Source organism: Salvelinus fontinalis, chromosome 21, assembly GCF_029448725.1.
Source record: "Salvelinus fontinalis isolate EN_2023a chromosome 21, ASM2944872v1, whole genome shotgun sequence".
NCBI lineage: Eukaryota > Metazoa > Chordata > Actinopteri > Salmoniformes > Salmonidae > Salvelinus > Salvelinus fontinalis.
This window is the reverse complement of record NC_074685.1, coordinates 6,755,348-6,777,790: the sequence shown is the minus strand read 5'-3', so window position 1 is coordinate 6,777,790 and position 22,443 is coordinate 6,755,348. Positions and strand designations below refer to the sequence as shown.

The following is a 22,443-nucleotide window of genomic DNA, read 5'->3' as shown; positions in this document are numbered from 1 at the left end:
TCACGCACAGCTACACCCCCCCCTTATACACTCACGCACAGCTACACCCCCCCCCCCTTATACACTCACGCACAGCTACACCCCCCCCCCTTATACACTCACGCACAGCTACACCCCCCCCCTATACACTCACGCACAGCTACACCCCCCCCCTATACACTCACGCACAGCTACATCCCCCCCCCTATACACTCACGTACAGCTACACCCCCCCCTATACACTCACGCACAGCTACACCCCCCCCCCTATACACTCACGCACAGCTACACCCCCCCCCCCCTATACACTCACGCACAGCTACACCCCCCCCTTCACACTCACGCACAGCTACACCCCCCCCCTATACACTCACGCACAGCTACCCCCCCCCCCCCCTATACACTCACGCACAGCTACCCCCCCCCCCCCCTATACACTCACGCACAGCTACACCCCCCCCTGTACACTCACGCACAGCTATACCCCCCCCCCCCCCCTATACACTCACGCACATATACACCCCCCCCATACACACACAGATACACACACCCCCCCTATACGCTCACTCACAGATGCTCACACCCCCCCTATACGCTCACTCACAGATGCTCACACCCATATACACCCCCCTATACGCTCACGCACATATACACCCCCCCCTATACGCTCACACACATATACACCCCCCCTATACGCTAACACACATATACACCCTCCCTATACGCTCACACACATATACACCCCCCCCCCTATACACTCACGCACATATACACCCCCCCTTATACACTCACGCACATATACACCCCCCCATACACCCCCCTTATACGCTCACACACATATACACCCCCCCCCCCCCATACGCTCACGCACATATACACCCCCTCTATACGCTCACGCACAGCTACACCCCCCCCCCCATACGCTCACACACATATACACCCCCCCCCCCATACGCTCACGCACATATACACCCCCCCTATACACTCACGCACATATACACCCCCCCATACACCCCCCCATACGCTCACACATATACACCCCCCCCCCCCATACGCTCACGCACATATACACCCCCCCCTATACACTCACGCACATATACACCCTCCCCTATACACTCACGCACATATACACCCCCCCATACACACACAGACACACACAGATACACACACCCCCCCTATACGCTCACTCACAGATGCTCACACCCCCCCACCCTCTTAAAGAATGTGTTGTGGCAGACGCCATTTGATGTGGAGGTATAGCAGCAAAAGACAGTGAGATGGTCCAGGCAGAGAGGTGACAGGGTTGATGTGCATCGTGAAGCATCATTTCCCTCTGTAGTACAGGTATATAGGGCCTTGACACAGAGCTAACTCTCCCACCATTACTACACACTTCTATCTACAATGGCATCTCACCAGCCCAGTGAGAGAGCGAGGAGAGCGAGACAGCGAGAGCGAGCGACTGTACAAAGTAGGGATGCAAATTTCCGTCAATTTTGCTGCCGACTAACGGACTCTCATTAAGAGGTCATGCATACAAGGACCAGACATTTTTCATGAAGAGCTAAACATGCAACCTTAGCAAGACTATCGTCTAACAGTGAGAAGGCTACAGCCTATTATTGAACATGCAACCTTAGCAAGCCTATCGTCTAACAGTGAGAAGGCTACAGCCTATTATTGAACATGCAACCTTAGCAAGCCTATCGTCTAACAGTGAGAAGGCTACAGCCTATTATTGAACATGCAACTCCGGTAATGAAGCAGCTAATAAAAACTAATTTTCAAACATTTGCCAAAATGCAACTGGCGGAAAACACAATTCTGAACAGGGCACCTAATGCTAGCAGTTCCATATGTGAGAGATGAACATCTGTGTTAGAAACTTAGAGGGGGAATCTAAAGATGAAACTACTATGATGGGTTGTAAATATGACTAGGTTTGTGCCTTTGGCTTCTGGACAACGAATAGAAAGTTGATATGAAAATCAATATAATAGGAGAGAAATGCTGGTCTTTATAAAATAATTGCCTCCACGTTTCTATGGTTGGATTTTGGCTACTCTGAAGCAACGTAAGACATGCCTCATTATTTGAAGTAATGTAAAATGTTTACGTTTCAAACAATTGTAGTGCCTCAAGCTCACATTGCAAAGTGGTGCGTGACGAGCTGATAGACCCCAGACAGCCGACCGTTGACAGCCGACCGTTGACTACGCATCTGAATGGAGAACTGGAGGAGCGCATGACGAGGTGATATTGAGAAATAAAAATAGCCCCTTTATAAATCGTGGTCACCAAAGTTAACACGCATTGCACTTCGAATTGTTATTTGTTCTGCAATGACTGGGCTGACACACAAGCAGGCTTCCAGTAGCCTGCAGCTTTTTGAGGAGCTACTCTCACGCTGTCTGACAGGTGGTAGGCTATTCCACTCCTCAAACTAGGCTGTATGCTGTGCTCGTGTGATAAATACAAACGCAGCAATTTAATTCCACAAAATTATGCAAATTAACCTATAGATCGATACGCATGATGTATTTTCGCCGGCAAACCGATTAACGGTAACATCCCTAGTACAAAGCCAAAGTTGGTCCCATGAGCTGAAATAAAACATCCCAGATATGTGCACAAATTTGTGTACATCCCTTAGTAAGTACATCCCTTAGTTAGTAAGCATTTCTCCTTTGCCAAAACAATCCATCCACCTGACAGGTGTGGCATATCCAGAAGCTGATTAACAACCTTGAGTCGATTGCGGCACCGGTGAGTCAATTTAAATGACATTACAAAAAGATCCATCAAATCCACCAGTTTAAACTAAAAATATATGTTTTTGTGTGCATTGGATGAGTCTCAATCCACAGAATCCGCCAGTGTCGAGCTGCGGCGAAAGGTGACGAGCTAAAGCGGTGTTTGTCAGACCATGAGACATCCCGGACTGTCCTTTTTGCCATTTCTGAATGGGCTATTCAATGCGTTTCTATGTGCTTCAGTAGTAAAGGCCAAATAATTGTTTATTATTTTATACCTAATGGGGTACTAAAATTCTAAATCAAATCGCTAAATGATCCATAGTATGACCATCTTAAACCGATTTCCTGTCAGCTTCATCCGGCTTCTTCACCTGTGGGATCGTCTGAGACCAGCCACCAGGACAGCAGATGAAACTGTGGCTTTGCACAACCAAAGAATTTCCGCAAAAAGCATCTTAGGGAAGCTCATCTGCGTCCTCACCAGGATCTTGACCTGACTGCAGTTCGGCGTCATTACCGACTTCAGTGGGCAAACGCTGACCTTCGATGGCCACTGGCACACTGGTGAATCCCGGTTTCAACTGCAGTTTGCTGATGTCAACGTTGTGAACCAATGCCCCATGGTGGCGGTGGGGTTATGGTACCGGCAGGCATAAGCTACGGACAACGAACACAATTGCATTTTATTGATGGCAATTTGAATTCACAGATACCGTGACGAGATCCTGAGGCCCATTGTCGTGCCATTCATCCACTGCCATCACCTCAGGTTTCAGCATGATAATGCACGGCCCCATGTCGCAATGCTCTGTACACAATTCCTAGAAGCTGAAAATGTCCCAGTTCTGTAGTGATGCTTAAGGCAAATGGTGGACACACCAGACACTGACTGGTCAACGCCCCTACCTTCTTTTTAAAAGGTAACAGATACATATCTGTATTCCCAGTCATGTGAAATCCATAGATTAGTTCTTTATATGAACTGTAACTCAGTAAAATCTTTGAAATGGTTGCATGTTGAGTTTATATTTTTGTTCAGTGTAACATTTGAAATGTCAATTTTCAAATATTTTATGAGTGTAATGCTCTGATTGTTTATTTCCCTTTTAGTAGTGTTATCGCTGAAATTTTACTAACAATACCAGGCCAAGTATAACGATAGCGAGTAGTATTGCACTACCACAGGGAGAAGCCTAGTATCCTGTCCCTCCCAGAATGCTTGTTCCAGTTGTGTAAACATTCTGGGCATGTGCTCCGCAAAAACACCGTCACTGATATTCACACTTCCACTCAATACAAACACATATTAAATTAACTTCACACTGTATAATAAAACACTGCATAGAATGGCTGATTTGCTCATATTTGCAAAGGCCTACCTGTGATTTGGCTGAAGGAATATACATGCATAATGCTCTGCATGCCAATGTGGCAGGATGGGGAAAACCCTGCATGGAACAATCAGTCTTTACTCTTCAGTTAACTGACCCACACACTATCCCTCCCTCCCTTTCTCTCATAAACACTCTCTCACAAAAATATACACACACAGCTCACAACTTATAAGAATCCTACAGTGCATGCGGAAAGTATTCAGACCCCATCCCTTTATCCCACATTTTGTTACGTTATAGTCGCATTTTAAAATGGATTCATATTTGTTTCCTCATCTCCACACAATACCCCATAATGACAAGGAGAAAACAGGTTTAGAATTTTTTACAAATGTATTCATATTCAAAAACAGAAATACATTATTTACATAAGTATTCAGACATTTTGCTATGAGACTCGAAATTAGTGATGCACCGATACGCCATTTTTGGCTGATATCTGATATTTTCCTTGCCAAAAAAAAAGATACCGATAACCATTATTAAACATTTTAGCGGCCTTTAAAGCATTATACTACAGTTAAATAGTTAACACACACACATAGACACAGCGGTCTAAGGTACTGCATCTCAGTGCAAGAGGCGTCACTACAGTTCCTGGTTCGAATCCAGGCTGTATCACATCCGGCCGTGATTGGGAGTCCAATAGGGCGATGCACAATTGGCCCAGCGTCATCCGGGTTTGGCCGGGGTAGGCCATCGTTGTAAATAAGAATTTGTTCTTAACTGACTTGCCTAGTTAAATACACGTCACACACACACGCCAAAAAGTTATTTTGTTGGCATTTACACGTCCCCATTACCAGTAAAATATCATCAAAATCTATTTCTTTCACTTACTAGCTGTGCTGTTTCGTTGTTAATTTGTTCAGCCGTTTCATTCTCAAACAGGATTTCATCATTCAAGCAGTGAAGTTTCAGCTCTGTCTGTCCGTGGCCTCTCTTCCTTGGTGTGCACTGTCACTGTGTCCGTTTCCATCTTGTCCAGCTGTGTCTGTAACATGTCACGTAAACCCTGTTTCTTGTCTGCATCAAAGTAGCGGTCCTTGTACCTAGCATCGAGCATGGTGGCATCACAGTAAAGAGAATGTCACCAAATCACTTGTTCACAGCCTGTGTGGGCAGTTTTGTTGAGCAGGCGTTTCAATGCCATGACAGAGGGTGTCACATCTGCTCCAGGAGCAGTTGATGAGCTTATTTCTCCAGTCAGTTGTACAAATGGAGCTAGGAGTGTTTTCATGTTTCCAAGTTTCTAACATGTTCTCAAATGCCATTGAAATGGCAGCAGCAGTATGAGAATCAGCACATTCTTCAGCATGCAATAAGGCTTTCCTCAGTACGAAATCCTTGTCGACCCACTGTGCTGTTAGACTCAGCATGCTCATGGGGCTGATATCGATGGTCCAAATGTCAGTCGTGAAGCTAATAGCAGTGACGCTATTACTGTGTAACTCCGGTAGGGCAACATCTGAAAAATAGCACACTTGGTTGTGTGTACCGGTGCTCGACCAGTCAGTGAAAGCCAACATCACCCACGACAGAGAACGGTTAATTAATTGTCAAGGACAATGAATTCCATTATCTTGCCGTTAATGGATTTAGCTCGTGAGTTGTCTCGCTGAAATGTTCTTACTCCTTCAAATGACTGCTCGACTTGTTGACTGCTTGATCCACACAGCAGACATTGTGGGCCAGGTTAGGAATGCTGTGTTGCGCCAAATTTTACGTGGCGTCATTACGTCATGTACCTACGTTATATAGGTATGCACGTCAGCTTTGACATCGGTTTTGCACATTCGCGTTAAACTAGACATCGGGCCGATACCGATGTTGGCATTTTTAGCTAATATTAACCGATTCCGATACGTCCACCGAAATATCACGCATCCCTACTCAAAATAGAGCTTCTGTGTGTCCTGTTTCCATTGATCATCCTTGAGATGTTTCTACAACTTGATTGGACTCCACCTGTGGTAAAATCAATTGATTGGACATGATTTGGAAAGGCACACACCTGTCTATATAAAAGGTTCCAAAGTTGACAGCGCATGTCAGAGCAAAAACCAAGCCATGAGGTAGAAGGAATTGTCCATAGAGCTCCGAGACAGGACTGTGTCATGGCACAGATCTAGGGAAGGTACCAAAACAAATTATGCAGCATTGAAGGTCCCCAAGAACACAGTGGCTTCCATCATTCTTAAATGGAATAAGTTTGGAACCACCAAGACTCTTCCTTGAGCTGGCTGCCCGGCCAAACTGAGCAATCGGCGGATTAGGGCCTTGGTCAGGGAGGTGACCAAAAACCTGATGGTCACTCTGACAGAGCTCCAGAGTTCCTCTGTGGAGAGGGGAGAACCTTCCAGAAGGACAACCATCTCTGCAGCACTCCACCAATCAGGCCTCAACTTCTCTAGGATAGGGGGCAGCATTTTCACTTTTGGATAAATAGCATGCCCAATTTCAACTTCCATCTACTCATCCCCAGAATATAAGACATGCATATTATTAGTAGATTTGGATAGAAAACACTCTGAAGTTTCTAAAACTGTTTGAATCATGTCTGTGAGTAGAACAGAACGTATGTAGCAGGCAAAACCCTGAGGACTAACCATTCAGATTTTGTTTTTTTTAGGTTACTGTCTGTTCAATGAGATTTCATTGGGATACTAGATTTCTAATCAACCTGTTTGCAGTTCCTACCGCTTCCACTGGATGTCACCAGTCTTTGGAAATAGGTTGAGGTCAGATAATAGCATATTATGCTTTTGCCTAAAATACTTTTTGAAATCTGACATGTTGGTTGGATTCACAACGAGTGTAGCTTTAATTTGGTATCTTACTTGTGTGATTTAATGAAAGTTTGATTTTATATATTCTTTTATTTGGCGCTCTCCATTTTCCCTGGCTATTGGCCAAGCGTCCCACATATCCCAGAGAGGTTAACGGTAGAGTGGCCAGACGGAAGCCACTCCTCAGTAAAAGGCACAAAAGGCACCAAAAGGACTCTCAAACCACGAGAAACAAGATTCTCTTGTCTGATGACACAAAGATTGAACTCTTTCACCTGAATGCCAAGCGTCACATCTGGAGGAAACCTGGCACCATCCCTACAGTAAAACATGAGTGGCAGCATTATGCTGTGGGGATGTTTTTCAGCGGCAGAGACTGGGAGACTAGTCAGGATCGAGGGATATGGATCAAAGTACAGAGATCCTTGATGAAAACCTGCTCCAGAGCTCAGGACCTCAGACTGGGGCGAAGGTTCACCTTCCAACAGGTCAACAACCCTAAGCACACAGCCAAGACAACGCAGGACTGGTTTCGGGAATAGTCTCCGAATGTCCTTGAGTGGCACAGCCAAAGCCTGGACTTGAACCCGATTGAACATCTTAGGAGATACCTGAAAATAGCTCTACAGCAATGCTCCCCATACAACCTGACAGAGCTAGAGAGGATCTGCAGAGAGGAATGGGAGAAACTCCCCAAATACAGGTTTCCCAAATACAGAAACTCCCCAAATCTTGTAGCGTCATACCCAAGAAGACTCAGGGCTGTAAAGGTGCTTCAAGAAAGTACTGAGTAAAGGGTCTGAATACTTATGTAAATGTGATAACGCCTCCCGGGTGGCGCAGTGGTCTAGGGCACTGCATCGCAGTGCTAGCTGCGCCACCAGAGTCTCTGGGTTCACGCCCAGGCTCTGTCCCAGCCGGCCGCAACCGGGAGGTCCGTGGGGCGACGCACAATTGGCATAGCGTCGTCCGGGTTAGGGAGGGTTTGGCCGGTAGGGATATCCTTGTCTCAGTATGAAAATGTAATAAAAATGTATGCACTCTACTGTAAGTCGCTCTGGATAAGAGCGTCTGCTAAATGACTAAAATGTAAATATTTCAGTTTATTTTATGAAATGTGCAAACATTTCTAAAAATATGTTTTTGCTTTGTCATTATGGGGTATTGTTTGTAGATTGATGAGGGGAAAAAACTATTTAATCCATTTTAGAAAAAAGGCTGTAACATAACAAAATGTTGAAAAAGTCAAGGGGTCTGAAAACTTTCCTAATGCACTGTACCTTTAAAATACATCTCATGAGTAGAGAAGCAGACCCTTTTCCTTTCTCCCTGTGCCAATCAAATCTGCCTAGACGTACTGCCAAGTTAGCAGGTTGTTAGCTTGGTAACATGACTAAACAATGGTTTGTCAAACCAATAATTACCAACCCGGGATTAGTTTAAAAAACGTCCCACGACATAGTTGATTAAATTAAATGCGTGAAAAATCGCAAAGGAAGAGAAAAGGTAGCTCTGATAATATGGGGGATTTTTTTCCATTTGAGCCAGAGACACGCCCGTGCTCTATTTCTCCTCTCTGGCACTCACCGAGACGGAGAAATTGCAGAGCCTACTCAGACTGGCCTGTGCTCTTGGTCCTACCAGGGATGAAATGATACAATCGCTCAACTTTGCTTGCTCTGTGCACTGCTCCAATATGTCACATAACAGAAGACTCATCTCCGCTCGCCATCATGGCTAAATTATATTTCAAATAGAGTGGCCAGAAAGAATCAGGTGGGTAACGGCTGGCTCATTACAGCTGCCACGCGTGATATGTGCATGAAAGTGGACATTATTGGACCAACGCATACAAGAGACTAGTGGCTGTTGCTTCAAAACATTCAGCTGAATTTATAAACAAAACAAACTTTGACATTTTCTAACAGGCGCCAGCGGGTTCTTTAGATCGGTAGGGCAATATTAAACGATACTACAGTATTCTAAAATGTTGGTATCATGAGGTGTTGATTCCATGATATTACACTGGTACCGGTATACACCGTGCAACACTATTTGTTTGTCTAATTCACTTGCTCTGGCAATGTAAACATGTTTCCCATGCCAATAAAGCCCTTTGAATTGAGAGAGAACAAACTCCTTCCTGCTCCCCTTCCCTCTCTCCTTTATCTCTTCTCCAGACCCTACGCATCATTTCCTCATAAGCCCAAGCCCCTCCCCTCCCTTTCCTCCTCGGTTCCTGTCAGTGGCACACAGACACACCAGGGAACAAGGATTCTGCCTTCCTGCGACCTCTGCGCACACACAAACTATTGTACACATGCACATACATTTGTAAACGCGCACAAACTCACACACATTAGGGTTTGTAGAGAGGATCCCTGTTTGCAGAGAGGGCGTTTTTGCATGCAAAGCGCGTACACACACACACAGTGGTTGGTGGGTGTTCTTCAGTGGAATAAGGTTAGAGGAGAAAGAGCGAGAGATTTTACATCGCTGGAGTCAGGGATTAACCTTAATCACAGGACACTTCAGCAGTCACCAGCTAAATCAACAAATGGCCTTCTCACAAAACACACACACAGCAACGCCCGCATACACACACTCCTAGGATGAGACATAGGCTTCTCTGTGCTTTGTTTCATTACTGGAATCACCTGAACTGGCTAAATATAACCTGCTGATTAAGTCGCCCTAACTCACAGCTCAACACGGTCCACACACACACACACACACACACACACACACACACACACACACACACACGTCTCCTCCCCTTCATCCATCTCCACTCTTTCACTCGTCGTTTTAGCCGAAGCTGTTTATTCTGGACCAGCCCGTGATGTAGGAAGCTAGGTAGGTCTCTTCTTTCTCCCGTCTTTCCTTCAATATCCGTGTAGACAACCCGCCTGCTCTCTCCCGCTGTTCTGTCCTTTCATCTCTTGTCACTATTCAGGAAGTGTGTCCATGCTCAAACCTCCCACACATGGACACATACACACACGTACTAAACAAGGAAAACAACCACATTCACTTTGAGTCACTCAGACAGCATAAGCCGCAGAAAAATGTATAGAATTGCAGGAAATGAGCTTTAAAACTGCTACATTTTGTACATTGTCATTTCGGCACTGCGGCCACTTTCGCTTCCCCACACACACACTCTCTCACTCAGTCAAACCGTCTCCCTCCTTCAATTTCATTATAAGCCTGTGAAGCAATACATAAAAAAAGTACACTATACACACACACCCCACACATCTAAAGCTCAAACACACACACTGACTCCCTGGCTCTACGCTTGCTCTCCTCCACAGTGAAGGTCAGTCCATGTATAATGTATCACACACACTGACTCCCTGGCTCTACGCTTGCTCTCCTCCACAGTGAAGGTCAGTCCATGTATAATGCATCACACACACTGACTCCCTGGCTCTACGCTTGCTCTCCTCCACAGTGAAGGTCAGTCCATGTATAATGTATCACACACACTGACTCCCTGGCTCTACGCTTGCTCTCCTCCACAGTGAAGGTCAGTCCATGTATAATGCATCACACACACTGACTCCCTGGCTCTACGCTTGCTCTCCTCCACAGTGAAGGTCAGTCCATGTATAATGTATCACACACACTGACTCCCTGGCTCTACGCTTGCTCTCCTCCACAGTGAAGGTCAGTCCATGTATAATGCATCACACACACTGACTCCCTGGCTCTACGCTTGCTCTCCTCCACAGTGAAGGTCAGTCCATGTATAATGTATCACACACACTGACTCGTCTGCTACCACACAGTGACCATCAATCAGGAACACCTAACAGTATAAAGAACACTAGTGTCCACAACACCTTCTCACTCTACACTACTTTCAGTCTTTCCACTGATCTCAACTACTCTCCCGCTTTCTATACCCTCATCCCTCTTTTCTCTCCCCTCTACCATCCAAACCTCTACTCTCCCCTTTACCCCCTCCAAACCTCCCCTTTACCCCCTCCAAACCTCTTATTCCCCTCTCCCCTCCTCTCTCTCCCCTCCAAACCTCCCCTTGCTCCCCTCCAAACTTCCTCTTGCTCCCCTCCAAACCTCCCCTTGCTCCCCTCCAAACCTCCCCTTGCTCCCCTCCAAACCTCCCCTTGCTCCCCTCCAAACCTCCCCTTGCTCCCCTCCAAACCTCCCCTTGCTCCCCTCATCTTACTCCCCTCTACATCTTATGAGGTAGAGAGTCAGGGCTGGCGAGGGCTTTCAGACTTGTCTACTACAAGGTCATGAGATTAGCTCGATGTGAAAACTCACTCTGCCAAAATCCTCACAGCTCACCAATCACTCACCCTCTCAGAGACACACAACCAAATACACAAGCAATAAGACTTACAGTAACAGCAGGCCACACACACACACAGGCTCCAAGTCTGTCTGGGAAACACATTCACACCAGTCCAGAGTTTATAAACACACAGGCCTGATGCCAAGAGCTGGACAGAAAGAGAGTGAGAAAAGAGGGGAGGAATGGGGGTATATGGAGAGAAGTGGGAAGAGAAAGAGAGGGATGAGAGAAGAGAGGATGGATATTGTCATTTTGGGAAGAAGTGGTTTGAGGGAGAGCAGCAGTAAGACAGAGTAGTGTTGGCGCTATCAAACTCACATACACTGGTCCCAGTGCCCCTCTCTCTGATGGTCCAAAACAGTGTTGTGTGAGTTTGAGTGTGTGTGATCGACCGGCCAATTAATCCACCCAGTCCCTTAGCAATTAGACCCGTCTGCTGGAGCACAGAGACACCAATCAATGAGCCACTACCCTGACAAACGCTCAAGCACACACACAACTGCCGACACTGACACACACACATCAGTATACGCATGAGCTGACACACTAACAAGATAAACAGTGATCATCATCATACCAGCGAGCAGTGGCAGAGAGAGAGGGTGTGTGTGTTCACTCCTGAAGAGAAAAGGACAGGAGACATGGTGAGGGAGGGGAGAAGAAAGGATAGGAGACATGGTGAGGGAGGGGAGAAGAAAGGATAGGAGACATGGTGAGGGAGGGGAGAAGAAAGGATAGGAGACATGGTGAGGGAGGGGAGAAGAAAGGATTGGAGACATGGTGAGGGAGGGGAGAAGAAAGGATAGGAGACATGGTGAGGGAGGGGAGAAGAAAGGATAGGAGACATGGTGAGGGAGGGGAGAAGAAAGGATAGGAGACATGGTGAGGGAGGGGAGAAGAAAGGATAGGAGACATGGTGAGGGAGGGGAGAAGAAAGGATAGGAGACATGGTGAGGAATTGAAGCGTGTAGTGGGGATAAGAGGAGAGAAAAGGCATGGAGACCTGGGTAGGAGATATGGTGAGGAGAAGAGGCACGAAGAGGCCACTGTAGACTATTGAGACTGCCCCACCCGTCATGCCCGATGGCCTCGGGCAGCCCCAGTGCATTGTGGGTCCATCTAGCATCTGGCCTTTATCGCTCTCGTTTAATGTCCCCTTCTCCATTTCCTCTCCTCCTCCGTTCTCATCATATTTTTTTATTTCTCCTTTAATCCATTTCATTTTTCCCTGTCGTGGAGAATTCTGCTGAGTTCCCATGGCAACCGACAGTTGCTAAGCAACGTAAAACTCTCCATCATCCATTCCAGTACTCTGACAGATGGAGAGAGACAAAGAGGGAGAGAACGGCAGAGCAAGAGTAAAAGAAACAAACAGAGAGAGAGGAGAGGGAGTGAAAGAGAAAGCTATGGGGGTCACTGGAACACAAATAAGGAGCCAGCCCTTCCACCCAGAGAACCAATCATAGCTTAGTGTTCCAGTCACAAGAGAGCCAATCACAGTCAGCCATCTTGAACACGGTGTACATCAGCATTGTGCACCAGCCTGTAAACAAAGTCTCACACAGCCATATGACTGCTAACGTGTGTATCTGAGGAGCCGCTCTCCTCTCAGGCCCTCACAGGCACTCTGGCATGAGGGGTGGGGTGATCTCAATACCGCAATGCAGTATCCACATATTCCCAGTAACCCAGTGAGAGTCAGACAGTGTGACAGCAGAGTCTAAACATGGAGAGCGCGTGACAGATCGATGAGGGTGAGAAATTGTGAATGAGAACGAGAGAGATAGCGAATGAGAACAAGAGATAGTGAATGAGAACGAGAGAGATAGCGAATGAGAGCGAGAGAGATAGCGAATGAGAGCGAGAGAGATAGCGAATGAGAGCGAGAGAGATAGCGAATGAGAGCGAGAGAGATAGCGAATGAGAGCGAGAGAGATAGCGAATGAGAGCGAGAGAGATAGCGAATGAGAGCGAGAGATAGCGAATGAGAGCGAGAGAGATAGCGAATGAGAGCGAGAGAGATAGCGAATGAGAGCGAGAGAGATGGAGAGCAAGGGCTGGATGTCTAACGTGCCAGAGGCCTCCTAACCTCCCCACATGCTCTGGTACTGACATGTGGGGACATGGTCTAACACACATGGCCTAGGCCCTAGGGACACACAGCTGTGTATGCACACACATACACTATATATACACACACAAGTTTGTAGACACTGCTTCAAATGAGTGGATTCAGCTATTTCAGCCACACCTGTTGTGGACAGGTGCATACAAACGAGTACAAAGCCATGCAAGCTCCATAGCAAGACATTGGCAGTAGAATGGCATTACTTAAGAGCTCAGTGACTTTCAACGTGGCACCGTAGGATGATCCTCCTGTCGCCCTCTCAGGGGTGGGCATCTCAGGCTCTGCATACTTTTGGATTGCATCCAGGCCGCTCATACTAGGTGACGTGGAGAGGATCTGTGTCTGCACCACGTATTCTCACTCTGGTGTCCCCCAGGGCTCGGTTCTAGAATCTCTCTATACACCAAGTCACTTGGCTCCGTCATATCCTCACATGGTCCCTCCTATCATTACGATGCGGATGACACTCAACTACTTTTCTCCTGCCCCCCTTTTGACACACAGGAGCGACACGCATTTGTGTGCCTGGCAGATTCACTATATATACAGTGGGGCAAAAAAGTATTTAGTCAGCCACCAATTGTGCAAGTTCTCCCACTTAAAAAGATGAGAGAGGCCTGTAATCTTCATCATAGGTATGCTTCAACTATGACAGACAAAATGAGAAACAAAAATCCAGAAAATCACATTGTAGGATTTTTAATGAATTTATTTGCAAATTATGGTGGAAAATAAGTATTTGGTCACCTACAAACAAGCAAGATTTCTGGCTCTCACAGACCTGTAACTTCTTCTTTAAGAGGCTCCCCTGTCCTCCACTCGTTACCTGTATTAATGGCACCTGTTTGAACTTGTTATCAGTATAAAAGACACCTGTCCACAACCTCAAAGAGTCACACTCCAAACTCCACTATGGCCAAGACCAAAGAGCTGTCAAAGGACACCAGAAACAAAATTGTAGACCTGCACCAGGCTGGGGAGACTGAATCTGCAATAGGTAAGCAGCTTGGTTTGAAGAAATCAACTGTGGGAGCAATTATTAGAAAATGGAAGACATACAAGACCACTGATAATCTCCTTCGATCTGGGGCTCCACGCAAGATCTCACCTCGTGGGGTCAAAATGATCACAAGAACGATGAGCAAAAATCCCAGAACCACACGGGGGCACCTAGTGAATGACCTGCAGAGAGCTGGGACCAAAGTAGCAAAGCCTACCATCAGCAAGGGCATTGAAGATGAAACGTGGCTGGGTCTTTCAGCATGACAATGATCCCAAACACACCGCCCAGGCAACGAAGGAGTGGCTTCGTAAGAAGCATTTCAAGGTCCTGGAGTGGCCTAGCCAGTCTCCAGATCTCAACCCCATAGAAAATCTTTGGAGGGAGTTGAAAGTCTGTGTTGCCAAGCAACAGCCCCAAAACATCACTGCTCTAGAGGAGATCTACATGGAGGAATGGGCCAAAATACCAGCAACAGTGTGTGAAAACCTTGAAGACTTACAGAAAACATTTGACCTCTGTCATTGCCAACAAAAGGTATATAACAAAGTAGTGAGATAAACTTTTGTTATTGACCAAATATGTATTTTGCACCATAATTTGCAAATAAATTCATTAAAAATCCTACAATGTGATTGTCTGGATTTTTTTTTCTAATTTTGTCTGTCATAGTTGAAGTGTACCAATGATGAAAATTACAGGCCTCTCTCATCTGGCCTGTAAGTGGGAGAACTTGCACAATTGGTGGCTGACTAAATACTTTTTTGCCCCACTGTATATACAAAAGTATGTGGACACCCCTTCAAATTAGTGGCTATTTCAGTGACACCTGTTGCTGACAGATATATAATATTGAGCACATAGCCATGCAATCTCCATAGACAAACATTGGCAGTAGAACGGGCGCAGTGACTTTCAACATGGCACCGTTATAGGATGCCACCTTTCCAACAAGTCAGTTCGCCAAACTTCAGCCCTGCTAGAGCTGCCCCGGTCAACTGTAAGTGCTGTTATTGTGAAGTGGAAACGTCTAGGAGCAACAACAGCGCAGCTATGAAGTGTTAGGCCACACAAGCTCACAGAACGAGACCTCCAAGTGCTGAAGCATGTAGTGTGTAAAAATAGTTGGTTACAACTCTCACCACAGAGCTCTAAACTGCCTCAGGAAACGTCAGCACAAGAACTGTTAGTCGGGAGCTTCATGAGATGGGTTTCCATTGCAGAGCAGCCACACACAAGCCTATGATCACCATGCACAATACCAAGCTTCGGCTGGACTGGTGTAAAGCTCACCGCCATTGGACTCTGGAGCAGTGGAAACGCGTTCTCTGGAGTGACGAATCACGCTTCACCATCTGGCAGTCCTACGGATTAATCTGAGTTTGGCGGATGCCAGGAAAAACGCTACCTGTCCCAATGCATAGTGCCAACTGTAAAGGTTGGTGGAAGAGGAATAATGGTCTGGGGCTGTTTTTCATGGTTCGGGTTAGGCCCCTTATTTCCAGTGAAGGAAAATCTTAACACTAAAGCATACAATGATATTCTAGACGATTCTGTGCTGGCCCGACTTCACTAATGCTTGTGGCTGAGTTGAAGCAAGTCCCCGCAGCAATGTTCCAACATCTAGTGGAGAGCCTTCCCAGAAGATTGGAGGCTGTTATAGCAGCAAAGGGGGGACCAACTCCATATTATTGCCCATGATTTTGGAATGAGCCGTTCAATGAGCAGGTGTCCACATGTAGTGTATGTGAGTGCGAGGATGTTTCTTTAGCCCATTCACAGCTAAAGAGGATATGAGGTGAGAGAGAAGGAAGAGAGTGAGAAAGAGAGAGAGAAAGTGAGCAAGAGATCGCAAGAGAGAGACCACAATAACCCCCCGCCATTATGCAATACTACCCCCCCACCAACTCCTATTCACAGTGTTAGCCAATACGATGACAGAGGACCTTGCTCACCATGACTAGAGCATGCACACACACAGATGACACATATGGCTGGGTAGGTAGAATATATATCAGTTAGCAAAGGCCTGTCATCACGGCTGGGTACAAGCTACACTTATCAGTTGTTAACCACAGCCCAACATCAGCAGACTGACAAAACACTCCAAAATCACCATAAACAAACAGTGATGGCAGCAATCCAGTGTCAATGCTGTGGTTAGGTAGGTTGGTGATGTGTGTGTTTTAGTGATGAGGAAAAATACTAATTGATACAGTTACATATCGGGATATTATTTTTGACGATATATCCTAATTTGCTGTTTCCATAAACGATCAATAAAACATTTCTCATGTCTCTCCAGCAGACATATGGTGAGCAATGTTTGGAACATCCAATCACAATGAAAACACAGTATCGAATCTCAATACGTCTAGAATCATGAGAATCTCAATACGTCTAGAATCATGAGAATCTCAATACGTCTAGAATCATAAGAATCATGAGAATCTCAATACGTCTAGAATCATGAGAAGCAAAATAAATAAATACAGTAGGGGAAGAGGTAGTTGTTTGGGCTAAATTATAGATGGGCTATGTACAGGTGCAGTAATCTGTGAGCTGCTCTGACAGCTGGTGCTTAAAGCTAGTGAGGGAGATAAGTGTTTCCAGCTTCAGAGATTTTTGCAGTTCGTTCCAGTCATTGGCAGCAGAGAACTGGAAGGAAAGATGACCAAAGGAGGAATTGGCTTTGGGGGTGACCAGTGATATACACCTGCTGGAGCGCGTGCTACAAGTGGGTGCTGCTATGGTGACCAGTGAGCTGAGATAAGGCGGGGCTTTACCTAGCAGAGACTTGTAGATAACCTGTAGCCAGTGGGTTTGGTGACGAGTATGAAGCGAGGGCCAACTAATGAGAGTGTACAGGTCGCAGTGGTGGGTAGTATATGGGGCTTTGGTGACAAAACGGATGGCACTGTGATAGACTGCATCCAGTTTGTTGAGTAGAGTGTTGGAGGCTATTTTATAGATGACATCGCCGAAGTCGAGGATCGGTAGGATGGTCAGTTTTACGAGGGTATGTTTGGCAGCATGAGTGAAGGATGTTGTGTTGCGATATAGGAAGCCGATTCTAGATTTAGTTTTGGATTGGAGATGTTTGATGTGAGTCTGGAAGGAGAGTTTACAGTCTAACCAGACACCTAGGTATTTGTAGTTGTCCACGTATTCTAAGTTAGAACCGTCCAGAGTAGTGATGCTGGACGGGCGAGCAGGTGCGGGCAGTGATCGGTTGAAGAGCATGCATTTAGTTTTACTTGCGTTTAAGAGCAGTTGGAGGCCACGGAAGGAGAGTTGTATGGCATTGAAGCTCGTCTGGAGGTTAGTTAACACAGTGTCCAAAGAGGGGCCAGAAGTATACAGAATGGTGTCGTCTGAAGTAGAGGTGGATCAGAGAATCACCAGCAGCAAGAGCGACATCATTGATGTATACAGAGAAGAGAGTCGGCCCGAGGATTGAACCCTGTGGCACCCCCATAGAGACTGCCAGAGGTCCGGACAACAGGCCCTCCGATTTGACACACTGCACTCTATCAGAGAAGTAGTTGGTAAACCAGGCAAGACAATCATTTGAGAAACCAAGGCTGTCGAGTCTGCCAATAAGAATGTGGTGATAGAGAGTTAAACGCCTTGGCCAGGTTGATGAATACGGCTGTGCAGTAAGGTCTCTTATCGATGGCGGTTATGATGTCGTTTAGGACCTTGAGCGTGGCTGAGGTGCACCCATGACCAGCTCTGAAACCAGATTTCATAGCGGAGAAGGTACGGTGGGAATCGAAATGGTCGGTAATCTGTTTGTTAACTTGGCTTTCGAAGACCTTAGAAAGACAGGGTAGGAAAGATATAGGTCTGTAGCAGTTTGGGTCTAGAGTGTCACCCCCTTTGAAGAGGGGGATGACCGCGGCAGCTTTCCAATCTTTGGGAATCTCAGACGATACGAAAGAGAGGTTGAACAGGCTAGTAATATGGCTTGCAACAATTTCGGCTGATAATTTTAGAAAGAGAGGGTCCAGATTGTCTAGCCTGGCTGATTTGTAGGGGTCCAGATTTTATCAGCTCTTTCAGAACATCAGCTATCTGGATTTGGGTGAAGGAGAAATGGTGGGGTCTGTGTCGGGTTGCTGTGGAGGGTGCCGGGCAGTTGACCGGGGTAGGGGTAGTCAGGTGGAAAGCATGGCCAGCCGTAGAGAAATGCTTATTGAAATTCTCAATTATAGTGGATTTATCAGTGGTGACAGTGTTTCCTAGTCTCAGTGCAGTGGGCAGCTGGGAGGAGGTGCTCTTATTCTCCATGGACTTTACAGTGTCCCAGAACTTTTTGGGTTTTTTATTTTGAGAAATGCACATTTATCTTTGAAAAAGCTAGCCTTAGCTTTCCTAAATGCCTGTGTATATTTGTTCCTAACTTCCCTGAAAAGTTGCATATCACGGGGGCTATTCGATGCTAATGCAGAACGCAACAGGATGTTTTTGTGCTGGTCAAGGGCAGACAGGTCTGGAGTGAACCAAGGACTATATCTATTCCTAGTTCTACATTTTTTTGAACGGGGCATGCCTATTTAAGATGGTGAGGAAGGCACTTTTAAAGAATAGCGAGGCATCATCTACTGATAAGGTCAATGTCATTCCAGGATACCCGGGCCAGGTCGATTAGAAAGGCCTGCTCGCAGAAGTGTTTAAGGGAGCGTTTGACAGTGATGAGGGGTGGTCGTTTGGTCGCAGACCCATTACGGATGCAGGCAATGAGGCAGTGATCGCTAAGATCTTGATTGAAAACAGCAGAGGTGTATTTGGAGGGGGAGTTTGTTAGGATGAAATCTATGAGGGTGCCCGTGTTTACGGTTTTGTAGTTGTACCTGGTAGGTTCATTGATAATTTGTGTGAGATTGAGGGCATCAAGCTTAGATTGTAGGATGGACGGGGTGTTAAGCATGTCCCAGTTTAGGTCAACTAGTAGCACGAGCTCAGAAGATAGATGGGGGGCAATCAATTAACATATGGTGTCCAGGGCACAGCTGGGGTCAGAGGGAGGTCTATAGCAAGCGGCAACAGTGAGAGACTTGTTTCTGGAAAGGTGCATTTTTAGAAGTAGAAGCTCGAATTGTTTGGGTACAGACCTGGATAGTAATACAGAACTCTGCAGGCTATCTTTGTAGTAGATTGCAACACCGCCCCCTTTGGCAGCTCTATCTTGGCGGAAAATGTTATAGTTAGCGATGGAAATTTCAGGGTTTTTGGTGGTTTTCCTAAGCCAGGATTCAGACACGGCTAAGACATCCGGGTTGGCAGAGTGTGCTAAAGCAGTGAGTAAAACAAACTTAGGGAGGAGGCTTCTGATGTTAACATGCATGAAACCAAGGCTTTTACGGTTACAGAAGTCAACAAATGAGAGCACCTGGGGAGTGGGAGTGGGGCTAGGCACTGCAGGACCTGGATTAACCTCTACATCACAAGAGGAACAGAGGAGAAGTAGGATAAGGGTACGGCTAAATGCTTTACAAACTGGCCGTCTAGCACGTTCGGAACAGAGAGTAAAAGGAGCAGGTTTCTGGCCACGATAGCATAGATTCAAGGCATAGTGTACAGACAAAGGTATGGTAGGAAGAGAGTGCATTTGAGGTAAACCTAGGCATTGAGTAATGATGAGAGCGATATAGTCTCTAGAGACGTTTAAACCAGGTGATGTCATCGCATATGTAGGAGGTGGAACAACATAGTTGGTTAAGGCATATTGAGCAGGGCTAGAGGCTCTACAGTGAAATTAGACAGTAATCACTAACCAGGACAGTAATGGACAAGGCATATTGATATTAGGGAGAGGCATGCGTAGCCAAGTGAACATATGGGTCCAGTGAGTGGTTGGGCTGACTGGGGACACCGCGATTCAGACAGTTAGCAGGCCGATGTTAACAAACTAAAGGTTAGTAGGCCGGGGCTAAACAAGCTAGCAGTTAGCAGACCGGGGCTGGCAAGCTAGCAGTTAGCAGGGGCTAGCTAGCAGTTAGCAAACCCGGGCAAGCAAGCTAGCAGTTAGCAGACCGGGGCTAGCAAGCTAGCCTTTGGGGGACGTCGCGATGGGGGTAAGTCTGTTTTTGCCTCTTCGTGTGGTGACTTTGATAGACCAGTCGTGGAATTAGTAGGGTTCCAGGTAGCTCTAAGTAGCTAGCAGGTTAGCAGAATGGGCCTTCAGCGGGCGTTACGCCTGTTAGAATCCTCGGTCAGATTATGTCGGTATTCCAGTCGTAGAGGATCGACGGGGTTCCGTGCCCCGTACCGGCAGTAGAAGGGGTCCGGATATTGTAGCCCAGGAGTGGGCTTAGGTGGTAGCACAGGAGTCCTGGCCGGGCTAGCTTCAGGCTAATTGGTGCTTGTTCTGTGATGGAAACGCTAGCCAGGAGTGGTCAGCTGGGATTGCGGTTAGCTAGTTGCGAAGATCCAGATGAAAATGTTCAGAGTTTGCGGTAGGAATCCGGGGATATGGAGAGAAATAGGTCCGTTATGCTCTGGTTTGAGTCACGTTGTACGAACTGGCGAGAGCTTTCCGAGCTAAAGGTTAGCTGATGACCGCTAGCAATGGTTTGCTAACTGATAGCTGGTAGGTAGTTAGCTGGCTAGCTTCAGTTGAGGGATTCCAGATCCGAAGTAAATAGAAATACTTTAGAAAAAAGCAGATCCACGCCACATTGGGTGAGGCGGGTTGCAGGAGAGTATTTAGAAGTTGATGTTTAGGAAATTTTTTTAAAAAGATATGCGAAGAAAAAGATGTAAAAAGATGTATACAAGGGACAGGACAAAGACGTCTGACTGCTACGCCATCTTGCAAGGGTGTATACGTCTAGAATCATGAGAATCTCAATACATCTAGAATCATGACAATTTCAATACATATCATATTGCCACCCAAATATGGTGATAATATCGTATCGTGATAATATCGCATCGTCAGGTCCCTGGCAATTCCCAGCCCATGACCGTACTACCACACCGAGAGATAAAGAGAGGAGGAGGTAGCGAGTGAGTGACAGGTAGAGAGAAAGAATTAGTGCAGCAGTCTCTGAGGGGAGGTGAGAGAGAGCAGAGCAGCAGTAAGTAAAGCTAGTGAGCTGCAGGGCTCTGGTCCCCTGGTACAGACAGCTGCTACTGTCTCACTGTCTGTGAGACTAGTGGAAACCAGGCGACGCAGCACACTATTGTGACAGGTGGCTGAGACTTGGTCCTGGCTACAAGCACAGGTTCAGTTTACAAAATGGGTTTTGGGTCACAGGAAAAGTTCCAAAAGCTCTACACATGTGTTAGAGTGCTTTAGGTAGGCCACAGTGGATAACCACTGATTACCACTATCTGTTAGCATGTGAAGAGCTGGAACAGGGTTAGCCAATCAGCAGCCTCATACAGATGGCATCTCAGAAAGGGAAGTAGAGTTGTCAGGCAAGACAGGACACACACTCACTCAATCACCAACCTATCCCACGACAACGGCTTAGGGCTGGCCAATATCTAATTCATTTGATGAGTTCAAATGTATGTTTTTGCAGGATTTTGCAAATGCCTTGAGCTTATTTTGGACAGATTTTGGCAAGAGTGAAACCTCTCGCTTCGCTTCTTCCTCTCTGTTACACACATACACCAAGCCCCTCCCTCTGCCACTCACACAACAAAGATCATCACTTCTTCCTCTCTGTTACACACATACACCAAGCCCCTCCCTCTGCCACTCACACAACAAAGATCATCACTTCTTCCTCTCTGTTACACACATACACCAAGCCCCTCCCTCTGCCACTCACACAACAAAGATCATCACTTCTTCCTCTCTGTTACACACATACACCAAGCCCCTCCCTCTGCCACTCACACAACAAAGATCATGACTTCTTCCTCTCTGACAAGCTGTTTCAACTCGCTATTTGAGGTTTGGTCCAACAGAATCAGTCATATGGACACTGAAACACACTGAAACATGATTTAACTGTAATAAAGGACAAGTTAACCTTTCTGACGATACCCTTTTTATGTCTCAACTGCTCACATGGCATACAGAGCAGACATGACTAAAACAGGAGTATCAATGAA

The 22,443-nt window shown here is 46.4% G+C and overlaps 1 protein-coding gene across 3 annotated transcripts in view; it reads right to left on the bottom strand.

Annotated features, from left to right (window-relative positions):
• Nucleotides 1-22,443, bottom strand: part of LOC129818102 (beta-adrenergic receptor kinase 2-like) — a 106,253-nt gene that overhangs the window by 60,296 nt on the left and 23,514 nt on the right. The gene's annotated exons all lie outside the window — the stretch shown is intronic.